General features: G+C 32.4%; 1 long non-coding RNA gene across 1 annotated transcript; it reads left to right on the top strand.

Moving 5' to 3' along the window:
• The first annotated feature begins 5,438 nt into the window (after positions 1-5,438).
• Positions 5,439-13,141, top strand: LOC133204176 (uncharacterized). The gene is made up of 3 exons (XR_009723572.1): positions 5,439-5,612; positions 7,813-7,914; positions 13,078-13,141. It is a non-coding gene; the product is annotated as an uncharacterized LOC133204176 (long non-coding RNA).
• The last annotated feature ends 307 nt before the right edge of the window (positions 13,142-13,448 follow it).

The raw sequence follows: 13,448 nt of genomic DNA, 5'->3' as shown, positions 1-13,448 counted from the left end.
CAATAAAAACGCCTGATGACCTTTTTTTTCTTTTTTTTTTTAAAGCTTGTCAAGTAATTTTTGGTTGTTAGTACCCCCCAAAGAAAATGCATGGCTGTCCTCCCTCCCCTAAACTGAAATTGCTTCTTACGGGCCTGTATTTATTGATTTTTTTTAATGTTTCATTTATTTATAAACCTATTAAGTGTTTCATTTTGAAAAGAAATATTAGAAGATAATCATAATTTCAAAAAGATGTTGAAATTAAATAATAAAAGAGACCCGAAGAAAAATTGCTTGTTGTCAAGCTTGAACAAGTCCTGATTCATATGAAACAGATCCTGATCAATTTAAGCATTTTTTTTTTATACATATAATGAAAAAGATACTGTTTATCTTATGCAGTTGCCATGGAGAAATTAACTTGCTTATACTCTCAATTTAGTTATAAAACCATATAACAAGCAATATTTTTTTTTATTTTAATAAAATTGTTGTGCAGAGTCTACATGTATTACTTGTATATGTACATATGTACATTAAAAACTTTCGGTCGGGTTCAGTTTAATTTTGATCGGGTTAGTTAATACATTGTTGAGTCTTTTGATCAGCATGGACATGGTAAAGGATGGTTTGATGGTATGATTAATGATAATATTTTTACAGTTTCAGTTTCAGTTTCTAAACTTTCCAGGAAAGTTTCCTGCATTTTGTACAATGGCTATTTGAAATTATGTTTTAAAATTCTGACCAGATTTCTGAGGAAAATTTTAACTGCCTAGGGTGCATCTTCGCTAGCCAAGGGTTTCTGATACGCTACTCTCCTCATAAGTTTATAAGGAGAGTAGCGTATCAGAAACCCTTGGCTAGCGAAGATGCTTAGGGTGAGATTTATGACAGTCTGAGACATATAAAACCAAGTCTCTGAATAAATTAGATTTTGTTGACTTGTTCAGCTGTTGTTTGCATTTATTTTTATTATAGACTGTGATCGGTACCACATAGCATGCGAGAATACCTTCTCCAGTATGTTGGAGAGAAGATTAGCAAGAAAAAGGCGGGTGAGAAAATGAGAAGTTGACAGAAAAAGATTTTTTTCATTATCGAAAGGGACATGTACAACATCCATAATGGTAAGAAAAGAGAATTTATTTATAGTCATATTTATTTGTTTCTATGACGTTTCTTTCGATAACTTTTCACTCATATTGAAAAGCCAGCACTTGAGAACCAATACTCTGTACTCAGGACCCTTGAGCAGTGAGCTACTACAACGTGGGACCTCAGTTTCATTTGAACACCGGTCTCCACATCCTGCAGTGGGATTCGAACCCGTGATGTTAGGATCAACTCCTTTATCTGTGACTCTAAAGCAAACACTTAAACCACTGCTAGTCATATATGTATTCCTTATGATGTGAGCTAGCATTATGAAAATTACATGTGCTGTAGATCATAGGTTGCTACATAGTTCTTTGTATGTTGCGCTAAAAAATATGGTGTTCATCAATGATTCATTTTGGTGTGCGTCCTGCGTAAATTATGCACAAATTTTGCTCAGGACGCATTATTTTAATAAATGTGCATCCCAATGGACGCAATAGATTTATAGAAGAACGTGTATTATTTGGTATAATCCAATTCTAAACTTGACTGATTGCATCATATCCATGTCAGCGATATGCATGAACAATTTTAACAGGTATATATAAGGTTGCCAACAACAGGTCAGACTTCACAATTGCAGCCAATTAACCAGCAATTATCAGAAAATATTTGAAAGTTAGATAGCATATATAGTTCGATTATCACTGATTATGTCTATACTGTGGAACATTTCTGAAGCGAATACTATACCTATGTAAAAGCTATACATGTAACCTGTATCATTTTTTTTCCTTACAAGCTAAGAAGTTTAAATTTAATCATTTTTATTTCTGACTGTTTTTTCATTTCTTCTTAAAATTTCTTTGCTTCATTCTGCTTCTGTGCATTTTATGACTGATACATAACAATGTGTGAGATCGTATGTACGATCTAAAAATAGAACCAAAGTGCACAGTTGACAATATATTATATTTATGACACAAAATCATGTAGTCTTACTTGGACAATTGATAGTAAAATTATAAAACTACTCACAGCAACAATAAAGCATTTGCTCTTTCGTGCAATAACTTTTTAAATTTCACCAGAATTTCCTCTGTAATATCTAATATATGACCCTTGGATTTGGATGCACTGATTTTGTCATGTTTGTTGTCATTAACGAGGTTCACTCCTGAGCTTTTGAGCAGTTTTTTATTTTAACCTATATTTGAAAAAATCTGCGTAATGTTTTAATTCATACAAGAAATTTGGATTCTACAATGCCAAATAAACTATATTCAGTTAAAACTCCATGATTAAATTCCATACCAAAAGCATTAAGTGAGGAACTATATTTTGTGGCGGAAGGTTTTTTAGAAGAAAATGGTCATTTTTTCTCTTTCGAAGTATTTAAAGTATGTTTAGTTTGGATTCCTATTTTTACATGCAGTCTGCAGACAGAATTTTTTTGAGCAGTGAACTGTTTTATACTGGTCCTAAATTATATATTTAATAAACTGTCATGAATTCAATCATCATATTTGATCAATAAATCAAATATATTGTGAAAATCAAGAAAAAAAATAGCCCGAATTTAAGCTCAAAATTAGCACTATTTTACTAATGTTTAAAAATTAACATCACAGACCCCCACTTTTAACTTTCTTTTCTGAATATACAAGATACTTTTAACCATTCTTCTTAAATTCAGTAAAATGTCATTACTTTAAAATGAGTTTTTTGCTTGTTAAATTTGTAATGCTAGCAAAATGAAATTTTTTGAGTGCAGAAAGGTCAAATAATTGAACGTGCAGAGTTATTTAAATTTTTTTTTCGGTGTCAAAAATTTTAATGCGTCTATTCAAGATGATATAAAACTGTGTTTGTTCCCATAACTTATTTGAATAAAAAATATCGGAGGAAAAACTTAAAAAATTGATTTATGTGTAAGACGTTTTTACAGTGCAAAAAGGTCAAACTAAATGCTCTGTAGCGCCAAAAGAAACGCATTGACCCCAATTTTCTGTTTTGATTTTTAATTAAGCTATGTGTATAAATTCTAAAAATATACTTGATAAAAAATTCTCATTACTTTTGATGTCAGGATCCAACCTCCTTAAGGGGGGTCCTTTGGACCCATGATAACCATTTTCAAAATGTTTCACTGGTTCATAGGTCTGGGACTAAAAGTTTTTGAGGGCATACTCTCTTAATATCACCCATCCATTATCATCTGATCAGCATGATCAGTACTATTAAGCAGGAAAACAAATATTTGAAGAGACATACTGTAAAAATAATTTTGTAAGATCTTGGAAAAAATGTAATTTTGGAAGCAGATTGACATATAAGTATATAATTTTTTTTTGTGGATAACAGTTGATTAGGGTAGGTGGTCACTGGTGTGATTTTGACCCATTATCTGATTATTTTTCACACTTAAGTTTTGTTCGAGTATATGTCAGTGTTTGTTATGCTACAACGTATTCTGGGTAATTTTCTCTATGGAATACCTTTTTACAAGATTTCTTCTTTTTTAGAATTATTTACTGAATTTGCGAAATACATGTGTTCGACTTACAAGATACATGTGTTGGGTTATTGCTAGTTAGAACAATCTAACTGTGTCTCGGAACAAGCCCTCGATCACCACAGTTTATATGTCCCATATACTAGCAATGTAGCATATTGGAAAGGATCTGCTCAGAAATGATTTTGAAGAATACAAAAAAAATTGCACTGAAAATAGCTATCAAATTAATCATAACAAACCTTTCTGAGATTTTATATGCCTTTTAGCCTAAAAAATAATCCATATAAATAAGAAAATTCAACTCATTTTCTCAACCTTTTTTCCTCACTTCAAATTTACACGCCATGTTGAATTCGGAACTCTCTGGATTGTTCACAGAAAATGCAGTCAGTTCGAGTTATCGAACTTGCTTATTTTGCTACATTGCCAATACACTGAACGAAATCTATCGTTAAACCAGGTCCATAGGACAATATCATTTTAATGATTAGAACGTTCTATCTAGGTTATTGAGATCACAGCAATAATATATAAACAAAATTAAAATTGAAATTATAATTCGCATCATCTCTTTTAAAAAAAGAAAATTCATATTATTTTGTAAAACCAAAAAATATTGGTTTAAATATACTGACAATAAAAAAAGAGACAATAATTCTCAAATTATGAATAACTTTAAAACATTGAGTGCACCTACAAGCACAGATCCCATGATTTGTAATATAATGCACACACAGGCATGTAAACTGAAGTAAATCAAACATATAGATTTTCACTGATTAGCTAATATACATGTAGAACTAGTTTGAAACTAAATACTCGTACAAATACAAAAGAAAAAAATAATTATTTTCCAAGCAGATAAAATGAAGAAATTAAAAGTTTTTGATTTTATTTTGATTTAAAAATTATCAAAGAATATTTAAGTAGAACTTCATGAAAAAGAAAAGCTGAAATCAAAATATTTGTATCAATTTAAATGTCATGCTTGATAAATTTTGGAAATACTGACAGATACACCCTTGCATAACACATATACATGACTAAAATTGTAAATTTTTAGAGACTTTGGATATGCATGGTGTCAAACTTTGTCTCATTTTAATATAAAATGAAAAAAATTATAACCGATTAAAAATATTGTGATCTGTATTGTTGCATAAATATTGTGATACCTAATATAGTATATTTATTTAGATATAGAATATTAGACGAAAGTGTATTATCCCAGCCCTTTATATTTGCAGTGCAGTATAAAACAGTTCAATATATTATATAATAAGGCCAAAAAAAAAAAATATGTGTGGTTCCGGTTACCCGACCGTCCCTATTTTATACCCCAGACCCTAAACTTTTTTTCCGGCAATTTTCATATTTTTTCTAGAATTTTCTCCGATTTCCATCATTGGCTCCGATATTAGTTTTAGTTTCAGCAATGGCGGCCTCCTTGCAAAACATCATTTCAACACATAGTGCAAGTTTTTAATAGTGTTAAATCCTAAGCAAGCTAGCATGTAGGTGTCCCCTACCAATGTTGACTAGTATATTATCACACCACATCTGAATGCTACTTGCAAAGCAGTGATAGGTATTATTTAGAGAAATTAAGAAAATAATTTTGTAAAAAAAAAAAAAAAAAAAAAAAAAAAAAAAAAAAAAAAATCCCTACCTACCTACCCTAATTTTTTTGGAGGTGTAACCGGAACCACACATATTTTTTGTTTGGCCTAATGAAGTCAAGAGAATATGGACATGATTATATGTAAATTAATAGATTTTGTTTTCATTTTTGCAGGTGTGTCTGATGGAATTTGTCATTTCATTAATAATGCTGATAAAGATGCAAACTTAGCAATTGTGCCTAAAAAGTGACAGCTTTGACAAGGAAATATATCCATATATAACAGTTACTGGTACTGTCTGAATGCAGGGAAAGGATCCAGATGAACAGATGAAGAGATTAAGTACAATGTACATCAATTACTTGGATGAAGAGAATCTGCAATATGGGGTAAGGTATATTTGCTGCTTTATTAGTTATAAACTGTAAATAAATTGTTAGCAGAAAATAGACACAAAAGCTTTAATTAAAGGAAATCAGGGGTAAATACTAACTTTTAAAGCATGCAGATACTCAGTGATAGACTGATAGTTTGATAGTATCATAAAAACCAAAAGAACTTCAGTGACTTTGAATTCCTGATAGCCCTAGCTGTTAATGAACTAGCTGCCCATTACAGCCTTTGGCTGCTTATGGAGTTATGACTTGATTGTTGGGGGAGGGGGGGGGGGGAGGAGGAAATGAATTCCCCGTGGAGATGGGTATGAAGGTTAAAAATAGGGCCACAAAGAACCAGGTTATGGTGAGGCAGACTTGCCTCCTTACATTTTATTGTAATTATTTAACCCTTCACTCTTTATGAGTGAAATAATTCTCGAATGGGACATAAAACAACACTCAATCAATCGGTCACACTTCACTCGCTGTTCACAGCACTTGTTGCTCTGTACTGGGCACTACTGGCTCACTTAAGCAGGTTAAGTTCAGTTTGGTGTTTACTAGTCATTCCAATGATAAATAAGTCACAGGGATCGACATTAATGGTTGTCCGATTGCCCAGGACAAGTAAATTCTCAGTTCAGGCAAGTTAATCTTGCGACGTACTTGTCTGATTGGGCAAGTGATTTTTTTTTTCATAGAAATGTACATATTAATTTAGTTTACATTAATTTATATAAAAAAAAAATAAATTGAAGACTTGATTTCCGCCAGGTACCTGACTGACAATGTTTTTGCATTCGGAATTCCTTGTCAGCATTTTTGGATTATACCTTTCATTTGAAAATCGGGTTCGTTATTCCGTTTTCCCTGGTAAATATGCTATTCGTCTATTCACTGTCTAACATCTTTCTTAACTTCTTATTTGGACATTAGATTATTTATTTACTCAAAGAATATAAGTACAGTGTAACACGATGTATCCTGATCAAGGTGTGTTACGTAGCAACTATCTTCCTTCAGCGTTGTTTCACAGTTATCTCAGAAAATCACAATTCACAAAAGAATCCAACCAAAAAAAAATTTTAAAAATATGAAATTTATTTATTAAACGGAGGGTTATTGCTACATGTATATGGCAGTGTGTGTTAACAGGTTAAATTTACAAGGACAGTGGTATACACTTATGTACAAAGGCAGCATTTAAATTTTTTCAGGTACCTCACCTTGCCAAATTGACGGTAGTGTATTTGGTCGCATTTTTTCTTGTCATAACATTTACAGTAATAAAAAATTTCTTCTGAAGTTCTTTCCTTATTTTGGGCAACCAAGTATTGAGTTCGGACAAGTCAAAGTTTGAGATCACTTGCCTGAAGGGCAAGAAAATCTGAAAGTTAATGTCTATCCCTGTAAGAACATTTTTTGTGAGTCGACTGCACAGCAGTGCAACACCTAGGGATCAATTTACCTGGCATCTGTCTGTCTGTCCATCTGTCACACCTTATATCTCGAGAATTGTTAGAGGTTTAATTGTTTTTGATATTTGGTTAATATTTTGCTTGGCACTGTGACTTTTTTTAAATACCATGGTTGCCAATCTTGTGACCCTTGAACTTACCTTTGACCTACTTATAAAAAAGTTAGTGCCAATATTCAGCATATTTTTGATAATTTAAAAGAGGTAAGTCTATGCTATTTAGCATGTGCACAATTTGTCATAAATTATAATGAAAAATACCAACATTACAGTTCACTTGACCTTGACCTTTGTTTTACTTTTGAAAAAATACTTTGAATGGTTAATTTAACTAAAATGTTTTGATTTTCTAGAAGTAGTGTTTTGATAATTAGCATTGATGAGCTCATGACACTCTACTTTGAAACTTTTTGATATCCAGTTATCACACAAACTAAAACTTAAATCCTATGAAAACAAATCGGGACCAGTATACCACAATGGGTGGTAATGTAGACTGATGACAATTGCAGTAAAGACAGCCTGAAATCTCTTTAGAAAAAACTGTTGAAAAGATTGTTGACCATTATATGGTGACGTCTCTATTTTAGTGAAAAATTCTTAAACAGGATGTAAAACGACATACAATTAAACAATCAATCCAACTACTGAGTGAGCTTTCTAGCTTGTGAACTACCAATTATGTCCAATTGGAAGTAATATTTGAATGTTTTAAAATGTGATTGTACATTGTAGGAAATAATGTTCCTGTAGAAAAGTCAAAGAATGTATACATGTGAGATTCTGAAGTGTAGCTGTACATGATGAGTAGGAATTTGAAGTGAATTATGGGAAAAGGTATGTAATCCATTAGTTTGCTTTAAAGTAAGTGATTTTAAATCTGAACACACTGTGTAAAAGGAATTTTTCCGCCATATTCCTTTATTCACGCTATATTGTAGGGTCCCTATATAAGCCACTCACTTAGTCACTGTTCAGTGTAATCTGTTGTCACCTGTCTGTATAGACAGACTGACGTATGCTACATAGCTCTCGGTAGCGACAAAAAATTACAGTGTACTTCTTTCACGTACGGCAGGAGAGAAAGATGCCAATGAAACTTACAACAGTTGCACAGGTCAGTGCAGTATACAAACATACACAAGTACACGCAACTGCAATAAAATAAATAAACAAAGGCAATGCAAGATAACCAGCATAAGCATGTGTCACCATTCCACTCTGATACCTGTGACAATAAAGCAGTCAGGTGTAACAAATGCGATGAGTATACCCCGGTGCTGATATAGTAGATGATATATAATCGAATATGGTGTATGCCTATTTATGAGATGTGTTCAGCTTTAATTAATTGTTTTTCTCTGACAATATGTACCATAGGTCATAGTCATTTATGGTATATACAGTGGCGCCATGTTTATCCGAACACTTCACCTTCCAGATGCTATTTTTCGGGAATAGATTTTTTCCATGTCATTCTGTCTCATTAATCATGTTAATCCAGAAAAATGTGTTCCGCATCCGGACGGTCGATTTCTACTACAAAACGTAATAGTTCATTAAAAAATGACTCTTTTATCCGGACGGTAATTTTTCAAGAAATGACTTTTTCACACTTATCTTCAGGGGTTGAAATTTTCCTGGAAATCCCACTAGCCCAGGGGCTACTGATCAGGAAAAAATTACTAGCCCAAACTAACTAGCCCAACAATTTTTTTATGCAAAATGAAAACAAAAAGTTAAAGTTTTGAATGTTTTGGTGACGGAAACAAATTAAACTAGTTCTCAGTCAAAAGAAACCAGTCTTCATAGAAAAATGAAAGTAAACTGACGAGAATTTTTTTTCTGTTCTGCTAGTCCGACAGACTATCATTACATTTAAATAAGCTAGCCCCAGTCTTAAAATAACTAGCCCCGGGGCGTCGGGCTACCGTATATTTCAACCCCTGATCTTGCAGTAGTGTTAATTGTAGTAAAAACATTTGCCATGCAGTCAGGTTGAAGGCGATACCTGTGACCTACAAACAATAGCATCTAAAATTAGCGTGTATTTACCCCAATTAAATTGCACGTCTAATATGAAGCTCGAAGAATTTAGCTTACACCAGTACACTGTGCATTAATTAAATAAGAAACAGTTCAAAATTAATCAATATTATTTTTAACAAACTTAAGCCAAAGAGGCGTCCGGATCAACAAGGCGCCACTGTATATATTATATAATACATGCATATAAATGTACTTGCTATTAACAGTGAGTACAATAAAATTTTCCCATTAAGTATATTAATTTTTTTCTATGTGGTTTACTTTATGCCCAATTATCAGCAGTTTCCTTAATGGCCATATTTAAGTATAAGAACTAGGTTGCTATAGCAGACAAAAGGTAAATATAAAAATCTTAAGTGCAAGGTACTTTATCACTCATTGAATGTTAATTAGGGCCTGCATGAAATGTTAAAGCTATATAGGATTCACATTGTCCATCTTTATGTCTTTCAGCCAGCAATTAACACTTCAGTTGTGACACAATAAACAAGTTTTAATTTATGCAGTGTAATACTATACAGGGTATTGATGCATACAGTAAATGAGATCATTAGAATGGTGTATTTATATACTGTATATACTTCATATCAACAATTTTTCTCAGTGGTCTACTTTATGCCCGATTATAAGTGGTCTCCTCAATGGCCATATTTAAGTATAACATATGTATAAGTACAGGTTGCTTTAGCAGACAAAGGTAAATATAAAAATCTAAGTGCAAGGTACTTTATCACTGATGGAATGTTAATTAGGGCCTGCATGAAATGATAAAGCTCTATAGGATTCACATATTGTCCATCTTTATGTCTTTCAGTCCAGCAACACTTCAGTTGTGACACAATAAATAAGTTTTAATTTGATATGCAGTATAATATAATACAGGGTATTGATGCATATAGTGAATAAGATCATTAGAATGGTATATTTATATACTGTATATACTTGATATCAAGGGTTAATTCAATTTACTCAATTTTTCTCACTGGTCTACTTTATGCCTATAATTATAAGTGGTCTCCTCAATGGCCATATTTAAGTACATGTATAAGTACAGGTTACCATTGAAGACAAAAGGCATATACAAAACTCTAAAGACCATGATACTTTGATACTGATTGAATGCTGATCTGGACCCTTGAAAAGCACTTACTCTTAGTCTTATTTATATATGACAATGTGTGGTTTTGATATAAGTTAACTGAATTACCTAGGAAACCATGGTAACATATTTCTATCTGTTTTTGTATGTTTTTGCATGAGCAAGGGCTTGGGTCATGCATAAACTTTTCACATTTTTCAACTTCTTCTCAAGAACTACTGGACCAGTTTAAATCAAACTTGTCACAAAGTATCTTTAAAATAAGGATGGCAATGATTAACTGGTTTATTAAATATTGAGAAAGATCATAACCAGTTGAAATTTTCATAACCAGTTTTGTAACCAGTTACAATTTACATACTAACCACTTAGTAGATAGTAGGGATGGCAATCGAATACAGAATTGCAAATCGGTTAATCGCAAAACGTTCCGACCGATTAACCGGTTAATCGTATCAACTACACAATGTCATTTTCTTGACTTTTTTCAAGTAGCTCTATTCCTATGCACAAGAAGTCTCAAAAAAAGATGTTAGAGGTCAAAATCATTCTATTTGTCTTTAGTCTTGATCATAAAACTATGCGCATATTTTTTTTCAATAGACAAGAAAAAATTCAGAAAACCATGAACCATGCCTGAGATATCGTGGATAATTCTCCAGAGCGGATGTCACACAAGTTCATTCTTCATTATCACCATAATCAAAACTAAGACTAAAATGTATCACTTAATTTACAATGTTTTTATTATAATTTAATGTGATAGATAACTGCAAAAGATACACACACACCAATTCACGGTGCTCAACGGTGATTATTATCATTAAAGAATTAGAGGACAGTCGGGGTAACGACATGATGTTTTAACAGTAATTAACATATCTCAGACTGACCAATTACCCCGCAATTGTAATCTGGAGAGCCATAATGACCTCCCAATCAGCCTAAATAAATAAATGAAAACACTAAATTAAACGTTTAGGTAGGAATTTCTATTTTGAAAATGAATTTTAGTACATTGCCTTCAGTTTTACATATATTATAATATTTTTTCGACTGATCGATTGCAGATTTTCTAACCGATTGCCATCGTTCCGACCGAGTAATCGGTTAACCAGTTAGAAATTGCCATCCCTAGTAGATCGTTTTTGTCAATGAGTATTTGTATTTACTTTTTCAATAATATTTTCATTTTTTGAAATAAAACTTGTAACATGTTTCAAACTGAAATGTGACAATCAAGCAGTTACCATATCTTGCCGAATGTAATATGCATTGGTTTAAATATGCACCCCCTTTTTCAGCCTATAACTTGGGGAAAATTGCAGCTCGGTTGTAAAGATTATTTGCTACAAAATCTTATTTCCTACAGGGCACAAGTTATTTAAACATTAAGATTTTAACAGACTTGAAATTTCTTTGACAATAACTTAAAGATAAGTCACTTGACATATGATAAGCGTTTGATATGTTGTAATCAACACACACCCAAAGCTTAAAAAAATGAAGAACGAAGGTTATAAATCGACCTCTCAAATATGAAACAGGGCTCTCAATTGTCTATAATTGGGGCCGTTCAAGGGCCCCACTCCCAATTCAAAAAAGGTACCTTTTTTCCCAATTAATGTGTTAATTTTCCCAATAGTCATTTCTCCCAAAAATTAAAGAAAATATAGCTGGATATATACCGGTAATAACTTAACTTGCTATTCATATTCCTCTGTTTATAAAACAAATTTAGTTGATAGCGAAGACCGGAAACCCAATATATATGATTTTAAAGTACGTATAATGGTTATTCCAAAATTTCCTAAAAGGTCTTTATTTTCCCAATCTTTACAGCCCAGCCCCATTCCCAAAAAGCAGTGTTAGAGCCCTGTGAAAATGAAAACAATTATATGTACAGCAAATAAGAAGTGCCCTATCTTGTAAAAAATGTGATTGGAATAGATAGACCATTTCTTTATCCAAGTGAATATCATTACCGCTACATTTTCAAAATGGTAATTATTTACCGCTACATACTCATTACCGCTGCAAAAAATGTACACATTACCACTACATTTAAAAGTTTACATTACGAATACATTGCCTCTTTCATTAGCGAATGGATTATGCATGTACAGATTGATACAAAGTACATGTACAACATATCCAAGCATAAGACCTTTTTCCACTGCTCACCATGGGAGACAAAAGTACGGCTTAACAGGGTGGCTTTTTCCCACTTTTTTATTAGTCCCCTACCGGTGAAACCAGAGGGAATTATAGGTTTCCTCTGAGTCTGTCCATCTGTCTGTCTGTCCCTCTTTCAGTCTGTCCCATTTGTTTTCCGCACTTTTTTCTAAACGCTTGCAGATATTGAGCTGAGTTTTGGTATGTAAGTGTATCTTGATGAGTTACAGTTCACGTTTGCATTTTGTTATGCTTCTGAATCAATGATTTTTAATGGAATTGTGGCAATTCAATTTTTAGTGGGAACCAGATTACACTTGCCGGTAGGGGACTAGTATTGCTAATGCAATACTCTCAGAATGCTTGTTTAATCTTGATTATAGTAGGTATTTAAGTGTGCAAGTACAATACTGTACATATAAATTCTTGTTCAAAACAAAGTTTTTCTCGTAATTTTGGCCCAATGCAACAGAAACTAAAAATTCAAGAACCTATTGGTAATTAATCTGATGTTTTTTAAATAGATTGATGGAAAGTACATGCAATATAATTCGTACTATATAAAGGTACAGTGTTTAATTGATTTGTTACAAAAAAGAGCAATGACCATATCACCAATGCTTATGTAGTGGTAAATATTTTTAATATATAAGTTCCACATTTTTTTTTTTTCACAGTGAAATGGTAAAAAAGAAACTGCTAGCGCTACTGTGCAGACTACCATCATTCAACATGATCAACAAAATCAAGTAATCCTTCTGAGTAAGTGACCTGTAGTATTATCTGTTTTCACCTAGGCCAATATGAAAAGGATGAAAGTTATTATACTCAATACACAAGTTTGGAGATTATAGCTCTCCAACAAGAGAAATACAAAAAGTAGCCATATCAGCGTGAAAGTGGCAGAGATTGTTGATAAAGTATACACAATCATGCATAAATAAATGTCAGAATGATGGCTTAATTAGAGCCTTTTAAAATGTTTTTAATATTAAAGAAAGATTATACATGCATATTATGTCAAGCAATGATGATTTTGGTGATCATA

This window comes from Saccostrea echinata, unplaced genomic scaffold (assembly GCF_033153115.1).
Source record: "Saccostrea echinata isolate AGI-Se365-2 ecotype Australia unplaced genomic scaffold, CSIRO_AGI_Sech_v1 ptg000052l, whole genome shotgun sequence".
NCBI classification, from domain to species: domain Eukaryota; kingdom Metazoa; phylum Mollusca; class Bivalvia; order Ostreida; family Ostreidae; genus Saccostrea; species Saccostrea echinata.
The sequence above is the reverse complement of the archived record's forward strand: the minus strand, read 5'-3'. Positions and strand labels throughout refer to the sequence as shown.